This window comes from Podarcis raffonei, chromosome 2 (assembly GCF_027172205.1).
Source record: "Podarcis raffonei isolate rPodRaf1 chromosome 2, rPodRaf1.pri, whole genome shotgun sequence".
NCBI classification, from domain to species: Eukaryota; Metazoa; Chordata; class Lepidosauria; order Squamata; family Lacertidae; genus Podarcis; species Podarcis raffonei.
Genome location: NC_070603.1, coordinates 15254304 through 15276622, shown reverse-complemented (window position 1 = coordinate 15276622; position 22319 = coordinate 15254304). Strand labels below are relative to the sequence as shown.

Sequence of the window (22319 nt, the reverse complement as noted above, 5' to 3'; positions counted from 1 at the left end):
TTCTTGCCATCTCATTTTTGACCACATCCAACTTACCCAGGTTCATGGTTCTTACATTCCAGGTTCCTATGCAATATTTTTCTTTTCAGCATTGGACTTTCCTTTCGCTTCCAGGCATATCCGCAACTGAGCGACCTTTCGGCTTTGGCCCAGCCGCTTCATCAGCTCTGAATCCTTAGTATTGTCAAAACTGACTGGCAGAGGTGCTGCAGGATTTAAGACCTGGGACTCATCTTCCCCTATCTGGAGAAGCTGGGGATTGAACCCCTCACCTTCTGCATGCAAAACAGATGTCCTGCCACTGAGCTGAACCCTTCCCCTTCAATTACCATGCCCAGAAAGCACAAGCCTTCTAGCATCGCTGCTGCTGCTGCTTGTTTGCAAGGAAGGTGGGGGAAAGAGGGAAGAAATCTCCTTTCACTCTGTCTAAGTCCCTTTGCCTAGGATGCAAGTGATCTGGAGAAACGTCGAGAACATGCCTACCAGCAGAGCTACTCTGTGCAGGTTTATTTGTGGCAGTTCCGGCGGACTAAATATTAAAACCTCCGTCATTCAGCTCCTTGGAAAGCGTTGCCAAGTGTAGGTGGGCAACACCAAATGACTAATGCGAACCACGCGATATAGTTAGAAAATGTGTGAGGACAAGACGCCGCCTGACCGAGGGAATGAGGAAAAGACGCATCTGCGTGCATCTGCTCCTGACAGACCTTCTGCCGTTCTTCTGGCCTGCGTGTTGTCATTCCGTATTTGGGTTACAAGCCCTGCATCCAGGCAAGGCCCCTCCCTTTCCCCTCCTCTTTCCTTAAAGCTCTTCGCCAAACCAATAAACAAACATAGCGGGGGCTTGGCTTTAGCCAGCCAAGATACCTATCATAAATTGGGATGTGGAGCCGACAAAGGAAATCGGTTGAACGATAAAATCCAGAGCAAAAAATGAGGGTGCGAAGAGAGCGTCTCCACAGAAGTCCTAAAGGGCAAGTGACAAAAGACCTTTGCTGTCTTTTGAAAAGCTGGGTGGGGAAAAAGGATTTTCTGTCAGGGGCAGCCTTTCCTGGCGTAGTTGCTGCAGCAACAGCGCACACTGTACCTGACAGACACACACACACACAAATTCCCGCAAGAAGGTAGCTGCAACATCCTGTATTCCAAGAGTTTGGGGCCTCAGGCATCTAGGGGCCAGAGACAGCCCTCCAGGCCTATCTATCTGGCCCTTGGGACACTTTGCAGGCTGCACCCCCTCTCCTCAGGCAACCACACTGCCACACCCTCCAAGTGTCCTTATTTTCCAGGGACAGTCCCGGGTTGACAGAAACCAAACCCGGAATGTCCTGCTTCTCCTTAGGGCGTCCCTATATTCAAAGTGTTGGTGCTGACCTTTAAAGTCCTAAATGACCTCGGCCCAGTAGGCCTGAAGGAGTGTCTCCAACCCCATCGTTCTGCCCGGACACTGAGGTCCAGCACCGAGGGCCTTCTGGTGGTTCCCTCACTGCGAAAGGTGAAGTTACAAGGAACCAGGCAGAGGGCCTTCTTGGTGGTGGCGCCCGCCCTGTGGAACGCCCTCCCATCAGATGTCAAGGAAATAAACAACTATCTGGCAGCCCTGTTTAGGGAAGTTTTTGATGTTTGGTATATTATTATTATTATTATTATTATTATTATTATTATTATTATTATTACCACCCAGAGTGGCTGGGTAAACCTAGCCAGATAGGCAGGGTATAAATAATAAATTGTTATTATATTATTATTATTATTAGGGAAACATTGGAGGGTATGGAGTTATGTGACCCCCAAGCCAAGGAGATGAGTAACTCTTCAACCTTTAGAAGATATCTGAAGGAGGTCCTGTACCTCTGGGTGCGAATGGGATCCGTTCTGGAGCCCCGTTCACATCCTGAAGCGAACGCAACCTACAATTAGCTGCTTCTGCGCATGTGCGTGGTGTCATTTTGAGCATCTGCGCGAGCGACGAAACCTGGAAGTAACATGCTCCGTTACTTCCAGGTCGCTGTGGAGCGCAACCTGAAAAGGCTTAACCTAAGCGACTTCAACCCAAGGTATGACTGTATAGGGAAGTTTTTAATGTTTTATTATGTTTTTATATATGTTGGAAGCCACCCAGAGTGGCTGGGGCAACCCAGTCCAATGGGCAGGGTATAAATAATAAAAGTGTTATTGTTATTGTTGTTGTTGTTGTTGTTGTTGTTGTTGTTAAGTAGGGCATCCCTATTTTCATCAGAGAAATGTTGGAGGGTACGTACTCCTCACCAGCCCAGCTCCATACCCATCCCACCCTGAGTGTCTTTGCCTACCTGAAATATGTCCTTAAACCCTGATTATGTGTCTTCGCTCGCCTAGAATAGGGGTGCCCTCAGGTCCTGCCCACCACTGGGAGATAACACCCCCTCCTCAGGTTGCCCCAAAGGGAATTCCCCCCTCGTCCTAGCCCACCATCCTCCCCTCACAAAAAAAAAATTACAATCTTTCAATGCTTAACCGCACCATCACATTTCCAGGAGGCAAACACCTACTCGTTTTAACAAACCGCGTCTGTGAGGAAAGAGACTTCCCTCAACGCAAGCCACAAGAGGCAGGCTGAGGAGAAAAGAAACATATATGGACAGTTGAGGAAGTCGAGGCGGAGATGGGAAACCACGATGACGCCAAAGAAAATGGCGGTCGGCGTGGAGGGGAAGTTGTCGTGACCTCGGCTGTGATCTCTAGAAGCCTTCGGAGGGGGAAGCAAACTGAGGGATGTCGCCAGTATCTTTCCGCTGCCTTCATTTCCCCCACACCTCGTGGCACGTTGATCACAACTGAGTCTTTTTTCGTTGGCATAACGGAAAAATAAAAGGGAGGAGGGCACAGGTGGCTTAAGGCCTGCCAAGGAGCTCACCAAGTCAAAGAAACGATGCCCCACTTTCCTGACTTTGTTGTTGTTGTTTAATTGTGTCCGACTCTTCGTGTCCCCCTGGACCAGAGGACACCAGGCACTTCTGTCTTCCACTGCCTCCCGCAGTTTGGTCAAACTCATGCTGGTAGCTTCAAGAACCCTATCCAACCATCTTGTCCTCTGTCATCCCCTTCTCCTTGTGCCCTCCATCTTTCCCAACATCAGGGTCTTTTCCAGGGAGTCTTCTCTTCTCATGAGGTGGCCAAAGTATTAGAGCCTCAGCTTCAGGATCTGTCCTTCCAGTGAGCACTCAGGGCTGATTTCCTTCAGAATGGAGAGGTTTGATCTTCTTGCAGTCCATGGGACTCTCAAGAGTCTCCTCCAGCACCAGAATTCAAAAGCATCAATTCTTTGGCGATCAGCCTTCTTTATGATCCAGCTCTCACTTCCATACATCACTACTGGGAAAACCATAGCTTTAACTATACGCACCTTTGTTGGCAAGGTGATGTCTCTGCTTTTTAAGATGCTGTCCAGGTTTGTCATTGCTTTTCTCCCAAGAAGCAGGCGTCTTTTAATTTTGTGACTGCTCTCACCATCTGCAGTGATCATGGAGCCCAAGAAAGTAAAATCTCTCACTGCCTCCATTTCTTCCCCTTCTACTTGCCAGGAGGTGATGGGACCAGTGGCCATGATCTTCATTTTTTTGATGTTGAGCTTCAAACCATATTTTGCGCTCTCCTCTTTCACCCTCATTAAAAGGTTCTTTAATTCCTCCTCACTTTCTGCCATCAAGGTTGTGTCATCTGCATATCTGAGGTTGTTGATATTTCCTCAGATATGCAGATGACACAACATTGACTTATACCTGACTTACACCTAAGCAAATCAGTGAACAGCAGAGATGAACAAAGCACAACCTGAGAAGGCAAAAGAAAGAAGGCATGGGATACGGACACTTCCCCTTTGGAAAAATCTAGATTTTTCATTGCATTTTCAATAAGAAACCAACATAAGAACAAATAAGCCTCACACAGCAAATAGCGGAGACGCAAGGATAGCAAAGAAATGCAGAAAGCACAGCATATTATGGTCTAAGAGAAAATTATATGAAAATGTTCTATCGATGGTATCTAACACCGAGTAAATTGGCAAAAATGTATAAATCTAAATCAAATAAGTGTTGGAAATGTAAAGAGAAAGAAGGTTCTTTTCACCATATGTGGTGGTCTTGCAGTAAGGTTAGAGCTTACTGGGAGATGATATATAATGAATTGAAAAGGATGTTTAAAATAGCTTTTGTAAAAAAACCCAAAAACCCCCAAAAGCTTTTCTTTTGAGAATTATAGGGACAGAACTACAGCATAGAAACTTATTCATGTATGCTACTAGAGCGACAAGAATGTTACTCACCCCAAAATGGAAAGAAGCAGAAGTCCCAGCAAAGGAAGAATGGATAGAAAAACTTATGGAATATGCAGAAATGGCGAAACTTACCGGAAGAATAAGGAATCCAGACAAACTTTTTATAACAGAGTGGAAATGGCTTACTAAATATTTACAGATAAACTGTAAACAGATAAGAACATTGGCAGGATTGTTGTAATAACCTGCAGTTTTATAAGAGTACACATTTAAAGCAGCTGAATAAATGAGCAAATTAAATTAATTTGGATATGCAGAAGATATTAGAAATAAATTTAAGGAACCACAGAAAGAGGGGTAAGGAAGTCAAGCTTTGAAATGTTAAAATGATTGTAGAATTAGTGACATGTATAAACCTGAAAAGCATAATTTCTATTTAAAAAATATGCAGAAAGCAAAATGGTCAATCACTGCATGTTTATTGTAGCCAAATACCTTGGTACAACTGGAGGGATGTGGTTGTGTTCTGGTTGTGTTCTGTTTCATTCGTGTAAGAAATAAAGCCGACCCAAATCACAAAAAAGTTAGCGTGTTGCGCTTTGTTCCTTGGCTTCCTTTAGGTTATGTGATCGATCACACACCAAGGCTATCTGCCATTCTTTACCAGAACTCAAGATTGTTCATGTTAAGTTGTGGGTGAACATATCAGACGACACAGCGATTCTTCAAACAGCTCTTGTTTATTCACAGGCCAGAACAGAACTGAACTGAAGGGTTCAGTCAGCCTGCTTATATAGAGCTCCAGTACAACGTAACTGTAACAATTTTCTAAACCTATCCAATCACTGAACGTCACTTTCGATCCCTTATTTGCATAACTATCTACAGTATCCCCCTGCTAGCCCAGGGTGAGCACTTCAGTACATAACACCCCTCCCCACCGAGATAAGGCGTTAGTTACAATCGTAATGGTTTCCTTATATACAGCACTACACATAATGGTTCAACTAGGCACAAGAGCATATCGGTTACATTTCACATACTTCCATTAGACCAACAGTGTTACATGTCCAACAACATAGTCCTTTAAATAAGTTGGGCGCTTGGAAACTCTGCCAGACTGCCAGGGACTGGTAGCCAAGTCCGGGGGGCCGCCCAATTCTTGCTGAGGCTGTGGTGCGACCCTAGGTGGCGTTGAAACCAAGTCCCCTGGATCCGCTGCTGTGGGTGGAGCCTCCACAAGTGGAGTGGTCTGAGTCTGTGGGAAGTCCGGCAGGCCCTCTGAAGTGGCTTGGTTTGGCTCCACGCTGGCAGTTTGTGAGAGAGGTGGAGCCTCGCCATCTGTAAGTGTCTCTTCCGGAGCCACGAGCACAGTTGGGGGCACCACGGTAGTGTCCAAGTCCCCAACCCTGCGCCTAAGCTGGTCTATATGCCGGCACCACAAGCGTCCGTCTTCGAGTGCCACCTGGTACGAGCGAGGTCCAGTGACTCCCACTACTGTGGCTGGCACCCAAGGAATATCCCCCACAAAGTTCCGGGCAAAGACCTGGTTTCTGGGAACAAATGACTGTGGCGCGTTGGCACAGCCTGGGGGTTCGGCCACGGCAAACAGTTCAAGTTGAAGGTTTTCCAAAATCTGGGTAGGGATATTTCCTTCAGATGCTCCCACCCTCTTCTTCACTCTTCCAAAGAGCCCCTCTCTTAATACTTTGTTGACATTCCTTTTAATGCAACTCCAATGATTTTAAGTATAAAATGGGCATGTGGAATGCACAGCACATTCCTGCTTGTCTGGACAACCCCTGTGACCTTGGCTTGTGCAGCAAGAGCGCCCCCTTCTGACACAGCCAGGCAACATCTCGTTCACAGAGAAAGCCCAGGCAGGTTCTGAAAACAGTAGTTGACATTCATATAAACCATGGGTAGGCAAACGAAGGCCCAGGGGCCGAATCCGGCCCAATCGCCTTCTCAATCCGGCCCGTGGACGGTCTGGGAATCAGCATGTTTTTACATGAGTAGAATGTGTCCTTTTCTTTAAAATGCATCTCTGGGTTATTTGTGGGGCATAGGAATTCGTTTGTTTTGGGGGTTTTTTCAAAATATAGTCTGGCCCCCCACAAGGTCTGAGGGACAGTGGACCGGCCCCCTGCTGAAAAAGTTTGCTGGCCCCTGATATAAACCTTGCGCTGTAATTGCCCATGTGCCTTTATAGAAAGAGCAAGCAAGAAAGCTCACACACCCTTTTTGTTCGTATACCGCTTAATCAAAAAATATATCTCGAGGCACACACCTGCACCTGAACATTTAGAGCATGCTTATACCACTTTAACAAAAGCCTGGGAACTGTAGTTTGTGTAGGGTGTTGTTCTTGTTTAGTCGTTTAGTCGTGTCCGACTCTTCGTGACCCCCTGGACCAGAGCACGCCAGGCACTCCTGTCTTCCACTGCCTCCCGCAGTTTGGTCAGACTCATGTTGGTAGCTTCGAGAACACTGTCCAGCCATCTCGTCCTCTGCCGTCCCCTTCTCCTTGTTCCCTCAATCTTTCCCAGCATCAGGGTCTTTTCCATGGAGTCTTCTCTTCTCATGAGGTGGCCAAAGTATTGGAGCCTCAGTTTCAGGATCTGTCCTTCCAGTGAGCACTCAGGGCTGATTTCCTTCAGAATGGAGAGGTTTGATCTTCTTGCAGTCCATGGCACTCTCAAGAGTCTCCTCCAGCACCAGAATTCAAAAGCATCAATTCTTCGGCGATCAGCCTTCTTTATGGTCCAGCTCTCACTTCCATACATCACTACTGGGTGTAGGGTGTTAGGAGGCTTCTATCCCCCCCCCCATGAGCTACAGTTCCCCAAGTGAATTAACATTCAACCACTCTTCCCTGGGAGCTCTGGGAATTGTAGCGCAGTGAGGGGAATAAGGGCCTTCTACCAACTGTTGCCTCCACATTTGCCCAAGGACACTCAAATGTTGACGCCAGCCCTGCCTGTCCACATGGACCCAGAGTGTGACTCTGTATAAGGTAGCTGCCGCTTCTTTTTAACTGAGAAGCAAAGCGGCTAGTAAGCATGATCTTTATTGAAGGAAATAAACTGTTGCAACAGGGTCCCCACTCACCACACGCAGGAGGGAGAACTCCGAACAATGGTGCGCAAGCCCCTATGTAGACTTTTTAATATATATATATATTATTTTATTAAAGATTTCTTGGTTTACAAAAGTATGTGCAGTGTCTCTTTTTTCAAGTTACGTTTTCTACAGATCAGCTTCATTTGTTGTGAGACATTAGTGTTACATACAGTGTGAGGTTAGGAAGAAAAGAGGGGGCAATGGTGAGTGGGGTGGGGTCGGGGGGCAATGCTTCTATTCTGCTTAAAGTATGTGTTGGGTTTTGTGTCAGCGTCACTTGTGCGGGTTCTCTTTACTATTCGCTTGTGTTTCTTTGGTGGCGAGAGAGGTTGGGGGTGGCCTACGGTGTGGTTGGTTGTCTTCGATGCGCTGTAGCAAAATTTGTTTTCGTGTGTGAGTGGGGTATGTATGTGTTTATCGATCAGGTTGTCCAGATGGATTCGTATGCTGTTGGTGGGTTCTTGTTGTCGTCTTGTTGGGCTGTGTGTGTGATAAAGGGGAATTATACCAGGGCAAGGCATCTTCTTCTATTTGTTCCCATGTCAGTTTCAGTTTGTTGGTTAGTAAGTAGCTTCTTCTTATACAGTGGAACCTTGGTTCTCAAACACCTTGGTACTCAAACAACTTGGAACCCAAACACTGCAAATCTGGAAGTAAGTGTTCCGGTTTGCGAACTTTTATCGGAAGCCAAACATGCTCTGTTTTGGGTGTTAGGCTTCCAATTTGAGGGCCACACTTCTGTTTTGTGTGTTATGCTTCTGTTTTGAGTGTTACGCTGAGGTCTGTCTGTTTTTGCTATTTCTTTTGCGTTTTTTGTGGCTCTTGTTTGTTTTGTTTTTGTGGCAGTGTTGAACCCAGTTCAGCTACTGATTGATTGTGAGACTGCAGTACATTGTTTACTGCTTTTTATGGATCCATGGTCTCATTAGATAGTAAAATTCATATTAAATTGCTGTTTTAGGGGTTGTTTTTAAAAGTCTGGAACGGATTAATCCATTTTGCATTACTTTCCATGGGAAAGCACACCTTAGTTTTGGAACGCTTTGGTTTTAGAACGGACTTCCGGAACGGATTAAGTTTGAGAACCAAGGTACCACTGTATTCCTATGTTTAGCAGTCATCTAAGCAGTCATCAGATGTGGGTGGTGCTGTGGGTTAAACCACAGAGCCTAGGACTTGCTGATCAGAAGGTCGGCGGTTCGAATCCCTATGATGGGGTGAGCTCCCGTTGCTCGGTCCCTGCTCCTGCCAACCTAGCAGTTCAAAAGCACGTCAAAGTGCAAGTAGATAAATAGGTACCACTCCGGCGGGTAGGTAAACGGCGTTTCCGTGCGCTGCTCTGGTTCGCCAGAAGCGGCTTAGTCATGCTGACCACATGACCCGGAAGCTATACGCCGGCTCCCTCGGCCAATAAAGCGAGATGAGCACCGCAACCCCAGAGTCGGCCACCACTGGACCTAATGGTCAGTGGTCCCTTTACCTACGCAGTCATCGATGCAAAGACAACTCCAGTGGTTATAAGTGCTTCTCCTCTGAATGCAATTCTGCCTGCTTCTGACTGGCAGTGCCTTCGTGCATGTCTGTGGACATGTGCAGAGATCCGTGCGCATCAGCCTCTCTGTGTGTGCATTTCCCACCTGGCCTTCCAACAGCCAGCCAAGGCAGAAACAACAGTTGCATTCCAGAGGCTCTGAGCTTTGCCAACGCAGGCGCAGCAGTCCTGAGACGCAAACCCATTTTGACAGGCCAGTGGGCCCCAGACAGCCAAGCATCTTCTGCTTGGTTTGCAAAGGCATGCGAGGCATGGAGGCAACTGGATTTAGCACCGGGGAGTATCCCACGCCCAGGACCCTGGTCATGCCTGGAGATTTAACTGGAGGGCAGCAGTGAAACGCTGAGACAGTCTGGAGAGGAGGGCTTGGGGGAGTGGTGCAGGAAAAACAACTTATTCCTTAACTTAAAGAAAACAAAAGAGATCATTGTGGACTTTAGGAAATGTAAATTGAATATTCAGCCACTTATTATTGAGGGGAAGTGCGTGGAACAGGTCTCGGTGTTTCGATTTCTGGGAATGGAGTTGAGAGGCGACCTAACCTGGGGAGAAAACAGCAAAGTTCTGATGAAGAGAGCACAGCAGAGGTTGTATTTTCTGAGAATCCTCCGGAAAAACAATCTCTCAAAGGACCTGTTGATGGCATTTTACCATTGCACTGTGGAGAGCGTATTAACTTATGGTCTGTGTGTGTGGTTTGGGAGCTGCACGGCCAGGGAAAAAACAATGCTATCCAGGGTTGTAAAGAGTGCAGAGATTAATAATTGGATGCACTCTTCCCACCTTAGATCGAATCTATGCTGCCAGGTGCCATAAGAAAGCGGCAGAGATAGCGTAGGATAGTACGCACCCTTGAAATTATCTCTTTCAGTTTCTGCCTTCTGGAAGAAGGTACAGGGTCATAAAGACTAGGACTAGCCGCCTGAGAAACAGTTTCTACCCAAATGCAATTCTGGTTCTAAACGCAGCATAAGGGGTCTCTATAGTAATAGTGTATTTTAAAATGGGGTTTCAGAGTTTTTAGGTGTTTTTGAATGTTTTATGTAGTTTTTCAATTTCATTGTTCTGCATGGGACAATGACAGTAAAGATATTGTATATCGTAGATCGTTAGTTGCAAGGAAGCTTTTCCTTCAAGGCCTTCCACTCAAACTCAGGAGACCAAAATGCTGATCTAGAAATCAAGGCTCCCTGACACCTGAGATCAGCCTCCTGTGATTGACAGGTCCCTTTAACACAGGGGTCAGCAACCTTTTTCAGCCGTGGGCCGGTCCACAGGCGATTGGACCACATCTGGCCCACAGGCCTTAGGTTACCTACCCCTGCTTTAACAGCTGCACAAGTAGAAATACAACGTCAAGCTTTATCCAGCATAAAAACATGGCAATGAGGCATGCTGAATTTTTGCTCTGGAAACACAGGAGGAAACAGGAAGCTGCCCTGCTTGTCAACGTTATAGGAAAAATTGGGGTTGGCTTTTACAGCTCAAAGGGACAGCGGGTGGCGCTGTGGGTTAAAGCCACAGAGCCTAGCGCTTGCCGATCAGAAGGTCGGCGGTTCGAATCCCCGCGACGGGGTGAGCTCCCGTTGCTCAGTCCCTGCTCCTGCCAACATAGCAGTTCGAAAGCACACCAGTGCAAGTAGATAAATAGGTACTGCTTCAGCGGGAAGGTAAACGGCGTTTCCATGTGCTGCTCTGGTTTGCCAGAAGTGGCTTAGTCATGCTGGCCAGCAGCTGCATGTGGAGGAGCGGGGAAGCGAACCCGGTTCACCAGATTACAAGTCCACTGCTCCTGACCACTACATCACACTGGCTCTTTGTTTGCTACTATGTTTTGTGTTTTTATATTGTAAACTGCCCTGTGATCCTTGGTTGAAGGGCTGTGTAGAAATTTAATAAACTAATACAGTGTTACCTCGGGTTACATACACTTCAGGTTACACACTCCGCTAACCCAGAAATAGTGTTTCAGGTTAAGAACTTTGCTTCAGGATAAGAACAGAAATCGGGCTCTGGCAGCGCGGCGGCAGCAGGAGGCCCCATTAGCTAAAGTGGTGCTTCAGGTTAAGAACAGTTTCAGGTTAAGAATGGACCTCCAGAATGAATTAAGTACTTAACCTGAGGTACCACTGTAAGACGAAGTAAGACAAAGCAGGCTTGATAACACAGCATATAAGCTTCAGATCCATGCTGAACAGCAATGAGCAATTATTATTGAACTGCATCAATGTGTTCTCACAAGCTCTTCCTCATAACGATGGTGCCTAGAAACTTGATTTTTTAAAAAATAAAATAAAAATGGGGGTGGGGTGGGGAGACCCAGCAGATTAGGCATTGTCAATTTTCCCCGCTTCAAAGTGCAGCTGCAGTCAAGTGAGCTACGTTAACTCATTTTTGGCCATGGACTCTGAATAACCTCCTAGACTGCTGTCCCTTTCACGCTAGCGTGAGGCTTGGAGATTCTGTTTTCCGGGCAGCGCCTTGAAATATCTGAGCCCGACTTAAGTTTTCTGTTTGTGACTCACACTTGTGCCTTGTCCCCAGCTACTTATGGAGTGCCTTTGGCATGAGATTCAGCAATGAAGCAAATACAACAGGCAGACTTTGGGAGGGAGGAGAGAGAGAGAACAAAACCTCATCTTGAGTCTATTATTCTGAATGCTGCAAAGGGACACATGTCCGGGACTTTTTTTTTTCTTTTGGCGCACTCTAGGTTCATCCAGCTTCTTTTCCTGCCTGTTTTCCTGTGGGATCTTGTGGAATTCCTGCTTGGAAACTCCCTCCCCAGCTTTTCCGGTGGCAGTGAGGGACCATTCTAGGCTGTGTTTAAAGAACATCTTGGGCTGAACATGAACCATTTCCCTCCCCTTCCCTGCCTCTGTCTGGGGAACACATGCTCTCGTTTTTCCATCGCAAAAAAAAAAAAGGGCTTCCAGTCTGCTATGTACTGAGTTGAATAGGATCCAAAATGCAGCAGTCTGATTGGTCCTAGAACAATAGAATTCAGAATAAAGCAGTCTGATTGGTCCTACAACAATAGGTTCCAGAATGCAGCAGTCTGATTGGTCCGCAGTAGCCACCCAATCCAGCTCCAGGTGGAAGTGAATCCGCAACCTGATTGGCCTACAGGTGAATCATGGAATTAGCCAATCACTTGGAGCCCATTGTGTAATTAATGTATATAAAGCAGACATTCTGGGGGAACTTCCATTCCTCCTCACCGCTATGAGCTGAATAAAGAGCATGAAATCCACTCTCAACTCAGAGTATATTTCAAAGTCTGTCACAGTTTTCTGGTGGGATACTATCCAACACCAGCACATTCATGGCGCGCAGTTCTTATAGTATATTTGGGAGGTTTTGCGCAACAAAGCTCGCTTTGCACAAAAGATCAGACTTTTTCCAATAAAGGAAAGTGACGTAGAAACATACTGGGAAATGTGGGGTTGCGCTTGCTTGGAAGCAAAGTCACATCTCCCCGCGAACAAATTAGAACTGTGGGTGGAAAAGTATTAGAAATTAAGAAAAAGTATTTTACTGTAAGCAGCACAGGAGGGAGGGGAAAGAAGTACCTTGAAAGGGGGAGGAGGACAAAAAGTCAGTTTTTAAATCTGCGTTAAATTTGTTGTTCATTTGTTAAAAATTTGGAAAACTAATAAAAATTAATTGACAAAAAAAACCCAAAAAAACCCCACAACCCAGAACAAATGTTCATTAAATAACAAACATCGTTCAATCGCCCTGCGGACAAATGAGGTTGGGTGATTGAGCAACAGGTCATCTGGAAGAACCCAGGTCACCTGGGAGCTTTAAAACAGGATTAGACAATTTCATGGAGGAAGAGGCTACCATTGGCTACCAGCCTGGATGGGTAGGTTCTGCCTGATCTGATGTCTTCCTTGACGATAAAGGTAAAGGGACCCCTGACCATTAGGTCCAGTCGCGGACGACTCTGGGGTTGCGGCGCTCATCTCGCTTTATTGGCCGAGGGAGCCGGTGTACAGCTTCCGGGTCATGTGGCCAGCATGACTAAGCCGCTTCTGGCGAACCAGAGCAGCGCACGGAAACGCCGTTTACCTTCCTGCCAGAGTGGTACCTATTTATCTACTTGCACTTTGACGTGCTTTCGAACTGCTAGGTTGGCAGGAGCTGGGACCAGAAGTGGAAGGAAGCAAGAAAACAAGCAAAAGGATTGGGCCATCAGGACTAGTGAATGAGAAATCAACCAGGAACTGTAAAGATTGAACACAGAAACCCCAGACATGATACATCCTGTTACCCCTCTCTGTATCCCTTCACATTACCTTCTTATTTCTCTGCAACCATGAGAGATAGCCACTTGTTTTGTTTTTGTCTCGTGAAAGTTCTGGTTCTCAGGATACCTAATGCTATGGCTGAGTGTGGATGGCGCACTGCCTAGATAGCTCAATTGGTGAGTGGGGGGAAGGTAAAGGTAAAGGACCCCAGGGCAGTTAAGTCCAGTCAAAGGCGACTATGGGGTTATGCCACTCATCTCGCTTTCAGGCCAAGGGAGCCAGCGTTTGTCCACAGCTTTCCCAGATCATGTGGCCAGCATGACTAAACCGCTTCTGGCACAGTGGAACACCGTGACAGAAACCAGAGCGCATGGAAACGCCATTTACCTTCCTGTCGCAGTGGTAGCTATTTATCTACTTGCACTGGTGTGCTTTCGAACTGCTAGATTGGCAGGAGCTGAGACAGAGTAACGGAAGCTCACTCCGTTGTGAGGATTCAAACCACCGACCTTCGGATCGAGAAGCCCAAGAGACTCAGTGGTTTCGACCACATCGTCACTCGCAATAGCCTGCTGCTAATAAAGCCAAGGTTGTAGGTTCGATCCCCAAGTGAGACACCTGCATATTCCTGCACTGCAGGGCGTTGGACTAGAACGAACCTCAGGGTCTCTTCCAAATCTACCATTCTATGATTCCATGTGCAAGATGCATAGCGCAGGGCTGTTGCCAATGCTGATCCTACTCAGAGTAGACCAGTTGAAGATAATGGGCATGATTAACTTAGGTTCATTCATTTCGGGTTGGGGGGGGTCTGCTTTGAGTACGACTCAGTGGAGGTAACCCACATTTTTCATCTAAGGGCAGACAAATAGTTGCCCCATTCTCAACATCAATATGTGTGTGTTTTTGTGCTGGCTTCATCGTTCAAATGTTACTCGTGCCCAAAGACAAGACACTCTTCTTTCGCTGGCAACGTTGGCATGAAGTGGTACAAAACACACACATAAAACGTGCCAAGTGTTCAAACTATTGCAATCTTTGGAACCACACGCAAGTCAGCAGTTATCCAATACACACAAGGCAGTAAAAGCTGCCTTAGACCAGGGGTAGACAACCTAAGGTTCATGGGCCGGATGCGGCCCAATCGCCTTCTCAATCCAGCCCGCGGACGGTCCGGGAATCAGCGTATTTTTACATGAGTAGAATGAGTAGAATGTGTCCTTTTCTTTAAAATGCTTCTCTGGGTTATTTGTGGTGCATTCGTTCATTTCCCCCCAAAAAATATGGTCCGGCTCCCCACAAGGTCTGAGTGATGGTGGACAAGCCCAAGGCTGAAAAAGGACCCCTGCCTTAGACAATATAACAAACAGGTCTTCTCTGGCACCATCTGCTGGTCAAAGTGACAAATGCAGCAGTGATGCTAGAAAGATAATTACAGCCGGACCTTGGATGCAGAACGCCTTGCGAGTCCAACGTTTTGGCTCCCAAACGCTGCAAACCTGGAAGTGAGTCTTCTGGTTTGCAAATGTTCTTTGGAACGCGAATGTCCGACGCGGCTTCCAAACGATTTGGAAGTCGAAGGAACTTCCAGAACAGATTCCGTTTGACTTCCGACGTACCATTGTACTGATTTTTTGCATAGACAAAAGAAAACAACAACAACAGCAACAGAGAGAAGATGGATAAGAGTAATCCTGTTTGTAAGCAAAACCCCACACCTTTTTTATTGATGCAAGATTACAGAAAATATTCAACAACGGAAAGAACAAAACCATGTTTTTCCACAACTGGACATAATTGCTCAACGACCTTCCAGAGCCAGGAAGATTATGCCATTCAAAGGGACTTGGTCTCAGATTGAATGAAATTATTTAAAATGGTGCAAGATAAACTCCCCCTTAGAAGGATCAAGAGCTGGGAAAGTTTGCTAGTCCATCCGCAACATGGATTCTCACCAGTTTGCCTCGTCGTCATCTGGGGCCAGCTGGGCTTCCAAGGGTCTCTGATGAGTCAGATTCTCCGATGTGGCAATAAACAAGGCTTCTGAGTGCCATCTGCCTGGTGTCAGAGCTACCGCCTCCTCTAAGCCTTGGGCAAGCCGAGCAGCAAAGATTGCGTAGTTGACCGAGGTCTTCCAGGTAAGGTCTTCTAGTTATCTCCCGCTTGGACTACTGCAATGCGCTCTACCTTTGAAGGTGACCCGGAAACTGCAATTAATCCAGAATGCGGCAGCCAGACTGGTGACTGGGAGCAGCCGCCAGGACCACATAACACCGGTTCTGAGAGATCTGCATTGGCTCCCAGTACATTTCCAAGCACAATTGAAAGTGTTGGTGCTGACATTTAAAGCCCTAAACGACCTCGGCCCAGTATACCTGAAGGAGCATCTCCATCCCCATTGTTCTGCCCAGACACTGAGATCCAGTGCCAAGGGCCTTCTGACAGTTCCCTCGCTGCGAGAAGTCAAGTTACAGGGAACCAGGCAGAGGGCCTTCTCGGGAGTGGCACCCACCCTGTGGAATGCCCTCCCATCAGATGTCAAGGAAATAAACAACTATCTGACTTTTAGAAGACATCTGAAGGCAGCCCTGTTTAGGGAAGCTTTTAATGTTTGAAGGATTATTGTATTTTAATATTCTGTTTGAAGCCGCCCAGAGTGGCTGGGGAAACCCAGCCAGATGGGCGGGGTGTAAATAATAAATTATTATTATTATTAACTGGAACCCTTCTTCCCTGCTAGGGATCGTGGTTAAAGACCCCAGCATCTATGACACCCTGGAATCTGTGCGTTCCTGCCTGTACGGAACTAGGCTGGCCGGAGGCCCAGCTGCCCCCTTTGGGGTGCTGTTGCCAGGATCGGGGACCAAACAACATGAACTCACCCCGTCGCAGGGATTCGAACAGCTGACCTTCAGATCGGCAAGCCCAAATCTCAGTGGTTTAGACCACAGCGCCACCCGCGTCCCAGTTCCAGCTTATCAATATCCTTTTTAAATTGTGCTGCCCAGAACTGGACACAGTACTCCAGGGGTGATCTGACCAAAGCAGAATATTGCAGGACTTTGACTTCCCTTGATCTGAACACTATACTTCTGTTGCTGCATCCTAGGATAGCATTAGCTATATTTTATCCTAAGTCCACCTAGATCCTTTTTGCATGTACTACTGAGGCTGTGGGTTAAACCACAGAGCCTAGGACTTGCTGATCAGAAGGTCGGCGGTTCGAATCCCCGCGACGGGGGAGCTCCCATTGCTCAGTCCCTGCTCCTGCCAACCTAGCAGTTCGAAAGCATGTCAAAGTAAAAGTAGATAAATAGGTACCGCTCCGGCGGGAAGGTAAACGGCTTTTCCGTGTGCTGCTCTGGTTCACCAGAAGCGGCTTAGTCATGCTCGCCACATGATCCAGAAGCTGTACGCCAGCTCCCTCGGCCAATAAAGTGAGATAAGCGCTGCAACCCCAGAGTCGGCCACGACTGGACCTAATAGTCAGGGGTCCCTTTACCTTTACCTTTACTGGTGAGCCGGGTGTCCCCCATCATATATTTGTGTATCTGCTTCTCCACAGAAATTGGGGTGGGAAATCAATGAAAACAAGAGAAAAAGACATAATTGTGTTTTGATTGTATATGTTAAAAATGTTGAAACTTAATAAAATATAATGGGGGGGGGAATAATTGTGATACAGTACTGTGGTCCTAACACAGTTCCTCATTCTGCAGTAGCTGTCGGATAATACAGAACTGCGTCTAGAAATCCTACTCAGGTTTAATTAAAGCTCTCACCACACGAGGGCAGTACAGCACAGCCTTGCTGAAGCTAGAGAAAGATAATCCTGGTTCAATATTGCATATGCAATACCGATCCCAGAAACAAACAGTGATCGTTTATTTTCTTCAAGTTCCAGCTCTTATTTCCTGCTTCTTTATCCTTACAACTCCACAGCATTTCAACTAAAGCCTGGGCCCCCAACTCCTGCAAAGAAATGACTTCAGGCCAGGGTGGATTTTTGGGTGGATCAATTTGATACGATACCTGAAAGAGCGTCTCCACCCGCATCGTTCTGCCCGGACGCTGAGGTCCAGCGCCGAGGGCCTTCTGGCGGTTCCCTCATTGTGAGAAGCAAAGCTACAGGGAACCAGGCAGAGGGCCTTCTCGGTAGTGGCACCCGCCCTGTGGAACGCCCTCCCATCAGATGTCAAAGCGATAAATAACTACCTGACATTCAGAAGACATCTTAAGGCAGCCCTGTTCAGGGAAGTTTTTAATCTGTGATATTTTAGTGTATTTTTGGTTTCTATGGAAGCCGCCCAGAGTGGCTGGGGAAACCCAGCCAGATGGGCGGGGTACAAATAGTAAATTATTATTATTATTATTGATTTAAATCATTAGTCAGTAAGACCTGATTTAAATCACTAGTCAATAAGACTTGATTTAGAACACACACACACACACACACACACACATATATATATATATATATATATATATATATATATATATATATATGTTACAGAAAAACTCATTCTTGCTTGTATAATCTTATTTACAACCAGATGAAGGTTTTGTTTTTGGAATAATAAATTTTCAGAGTAGCTTTTAAAGTGAGATCAAAAATTACTGATTTGGTTATACTATTAGAAATACATAGATAACTATGAAATTATTTGAGGTTTAATTAAGTTAACTTATTTATATCTGGAAAACTTTTCTGCTGTACTTTATTGGAAGGAGAAAAATAATCATTTCCTTAATAACAATTTAAACAGTTTATTTAACTAAAGCAATAACATCATAGCATATGTATCCATGTTTGTTAACTGATGCGGTTAAACCTTTTTAAAAAAAAACAAAAACTTAGACTGAGTTTTAGCACACACAAAAAACTTAAAACAAGTCCTTATTTCCTTAGCCTTTGGACTATAATGTAACCTAAATAGAAAATCTTTAGAAAGATTTATCCTCCAAAAGAATTTTATTTTAAAAATCTAATTTAAATTTAAAAAATATGATTTAAATCAATAAAAAAAATCCCGATTTTTATACTTTTAAAAAATCATTGATTTTTATCCACCTTGCTTCAGGCCCAAGGGACGTGCATCCTTTGTAAGAAATTGATGAGACCACCGTACGGCTGTGCGAATCCCTTTCCCTTAGTCCTTGGCAGGTGGCGGCGGCAGAGAGAAAGAACAAGGACATGTTCCCTGGGACTAGTGGCCTTTCCTACAGGGTTGCATACCCTCCAACATTTCTCTGATGAAAATAGGGATGCCCAGTGCTATTTTTCTTGAAAAAGAGGTGACAGGACTCACCTCAATGGCGCCCACCTGAGAGGTGCCAGAACTGAGTTCCATCAAGTCCCACCTGGGGACGCCCTATTCCATACCCTCCAACATTTCTCTGATAAAATGAGGGACATGCACCTGTATGCACCTGAATCCCCTCTTGCAAAATGAGTCACAGTCTGGAGGTACTCTTGAGTGATGGAGAAATGCATTTAAAGGTGTGGAATGAACTAATTGTTCATTCAGATGAAATGGATGCTCATGGTTCTATAACCAGTGCTATTTTTATAGAAATGTAGGTACCAGAACTCACCATGAATGCCTCCCTTGTCCTCTTATAACATACCCTCCAACATTTCTCTGATGAAAATAGGGACATCCTACTGTACCTTCCTGGGGTCACGGGTGGCGCTGTGGTCTAAACCACAGAGCCTAGGGCTTGCTGATTAGAAGGTCGGCAGTTCGAATCCCTGCAACGGGGTGAGCTCCCGTTGCTTGGTCCCTGCTCCTGCCAACCTAGCAGTTCGAAAGCCCATCAAAGTGCAAGTAGATAAATAGGTACCGCTCTGGCGGGAAGGAAAACAGTGCTTCTGTGCGCTGCTCTGGTTTTGCCAGAAGCGCTTTAGTCATGCTGGCCACATGACCCGGAAGCTGTCTGCAGACAAACGTCGGCTCCCACGGTCAGTAAAGCGAGATGAGCACCGCAACCCCAGAGTCGTTCGCGACTGGACTTAACTGTCAGGGGTCCTTTACCTTTACCTTTATTAATAGGTATCTAAAGCCATTTGCACATGCAGAATGTAGGCACCCTATATATAGAAATGAGCAAACCAGTGATATTTTAGGGAGCAGGCTAGCAGGCGGGGCCCATTACTTACATCATAGGAGCCTATGCAACACAAAACACTGTTGCTGTATGTAGGTTTTATTTTATTTGGGTGTTTTTTTATCTTATATCTTGGAAATGTACATCCAGTTGTTTTTCCTTTCCATTTTTGGGAGGGCCCCAAGAGAGTGGGGCCCTAAGCTATAGCTTGTTTATCTGGACCTAATAGTCAGGGGTACCTTTACCTTTTACTGTAAGGTAAAGGTAAAGGGACCCCTGACCATTAGGTCCAGTCGTGACCGACTCTGGGGTTGCGGCGCTCATCTCGTTTTATTGGCCGAGGGAGCCGGTGTACAGCTTCCGGGTCATGTGGCCAGCATGACTAAGCCGCTTCTGGCGAACCAGAGCAGCGCACAGAAACGCTGTTTACCTTCCCGCCAGAGCAGTACCTATTTATCTACTTGCACTTTGACGTGCTTTCGAACTGCTAGGTTGGCAGGAGCAGGGACCGAGCAACGGGAGTTCACCCCATCGCGGGGATTCGAACCGCCAACCTTCTGATCGGCAAGTCCTAGGCTCTGTGGTTTAACCCACAGTGCCACCCTTGTCCCTACCTTTTACTGTACCTTCCAACATTTCTCCTGTGAAAACAGGGATGCCCTAAGGAAAAGCAGCACATTCCAAAATCAAATTAGAGAAGGAGAAGGCTTCTGCAAACCCGGGACTGTCCCTGGAAAATAGGGACACTTGGAGAGTCTGGGGTTAGCACACTGGAGCAGAGAATCGCCCCTGAACATTTTGATAAGCTGATACTTGAATCACACTGGGATTTCTGCTAGATGGGGGGTGGAGGCAATGTTTGCTGCAGTTCTTCCGCTCCCGGCATACTTACAGTGGCTATTTTCTGCCTTCAGTGCTGGAGATGGAAGACATGCCTCTGAAGACCAGTTGCTAGGATTCACAAGAGTGCGGCTGTGCTCATGTCCTCCGTACTCCTGCAGCCAATCGGAAGCTGCGCCGGATGTTCGGGTCCAAAGAACGTCTGCAAACCAGAACAGTCGCTTCCGGGTTTGCGGAGTTTGGGAGCCAAAAACGTTTGAGTCACAAGGCGTTCCGACTTCCGAGGTACAGACGGCTGTATACCTAACTCGTCCAAAGGACTAAGATGGAAACCTCTGCAGCCGGAAACTTTCTGGGCTGCGCTGTGTGGATGTGACAGATCGATGTCTTGCCTCAGAAAGCTGAGAAACTGAAACCGAATCTAGACTAGACGGAAGGGCTGTTGGTGGGCGGCCCTCAGACCGGATGGTTGCGATGTGTCGCCTGCTCTGGATGGGGTTACACTCCCTTGGAAGGAGCAGGTATGTCTCTCGGGGATATTTGTGGATCTATTTGTGTCACACGAGACTCAAGTGGTCTCAAGATTTAAAAAAAAGAAAATTGGAAATTATTTATGTATGCAGCAACAGCGGCAAGAATTATATTAGCACAACCTTGGAAGACAGAGGAAATACCAACAAAAGAACAATGGCAAGGGTCTAAACCACTGAGCCTCTTAGGGTGGCGACCAGAAGGTCAGCGGTTCGAATCCCCATGAAGGGGTGAGCTCCCATTGCTGTGTCCCAGCCTTCTGCCAACCTAGCAGTTCAAAAGCACATCAGCGCAAGTAGATAAATAGGTACCACTGCAGCGGGAAGGTAAACGGTGTTTCCGTGTCCTTTGGCTTCCGTCACGGTGTCCCGTTGTGCCAGAAGCGGTTCAGTCATGCTGGCCACATGACCCGGAAAGCTGTCTGTGGACAAATGCCGGCTCCCTCGGCCTAAAGTGAGATGAGTGCTGCACCCCATAGTCACCTTTGACTGGACTTAACCGTCCAGGGGTCCTTTACCTTTACCTTTTTTTACCTATTACCTGAAGGAGCGTCTCCACCCCCATCGTTCTGCCGGGACACTGAGGTCCAGCTCCGAGGGCCTTCTGGCGGTTCCCTCGCTGCGAGAAGCCAAGTTACAGGGAACCAGGCAGAGGGCCTTCTCGGTAGTGGCGCCCACCCTGTGGAACGCCCTCCCACCAGATGTCAAAGAGAAAAACAAATACCAGACTTTTAGAAGACATCTGAAGGCAGCCCTGTTTAGGGAAGCTTTTAAGGTTTAATAAACTATTGTATTTTAATATTCTGTTGGAAGCCACCCAGAGTGGCTGGGGAAACCCAGCCAGATGGGCGAGGTATAAATAATAAAATATTATTATTATTATTATTATTATTATTATTATTGAATAGGATATTCCTATTTTCTTCAGAGAAATGTTGGAAGGGTATGCAATAACTGGACGCGGGTGGCGCTGTGGGTTAAACCACAGAGCCTAGGACTTGCCGATCAGAAGGTCGGTGGTTTGAATCCCCGCGATGGGGTGAACTCCGGTTGCTTGGTGCCTGCTCCTGGAAACCTAGCAGTTCGAAAGCACGTCAAAGTGCAAGTAGATAAATAGGTACGGCTCCAGCGGGAAGGTAAATGGCGTTTCCGTGCGCTGCTCTGGTTCGCCAGAAGCGGCTTAGTCATGCTGGCCACATGACCCGGAAGCTGTACGCCGGCTCCCTCGGCCAATAAAGCGACATGAGCGCCGCAACCCCAGAGTCGGCCACGACTGGACCTAATGGTCAGGGGTCCCTTTACCTTTTTATGCAATAACTAGTGGTGACTCTCCAAGCTTTGGGGCAGCGGTTTCTCCTAGCCCCACCTGGAGATGCCAAATCTGGAACCTTGTGTACAGGAAAGCAGTTGCGCTGCCCCTTCCCCTGTGACTCAGCCATGGCCCTTCCCTTAGGGGAGAGGGGTTTCTTAACCCTTTCCCCTGGAGCTGTTCTTTCCTGCCGAAAACCGCCAGCCTCCGAGCTGCTTTGAGCCCCGCTGTGGTAGGAAACATACATAGGTACACACGTCTTTTCCACAGTGAGGAGAAGACGTCTGTGGGCATGTGTGATTTTCAGTGGTGGTGATGGTGGGAAAGGAGTCTGGGAGGTAAG

The 22319-nt window shown here is 46.8% G+C and overlaps 1 long non-coding RNA gene across 2 annotated transcripts in view; it reads right to left on the bottom strand.

Annotated features, from left to right (window-relative positions):
• The window catches only part of LOC128407106 (uncharacterized), a 50737-nt gene that overhangs the window by 24298 nt on the left and 4120 nt on the right, over window positions 1-22319 (bottom strand). The window contains exon 1 of one of the 2 annotated variants that reach the window (XR_008328717.1): window positions 20190-20290. The exons of the other annotated variant lie outside the window; for it this stretch is intronic. This is a non-coding gene — a long non-coding RNA (uncharacterized LOC128407106). Of the gene's footprint in view, window positions 1-20189; window positions 20291-22319 lie in introns of those variants that run through there. 2 annotated transcript variants of the gene reach the window in all.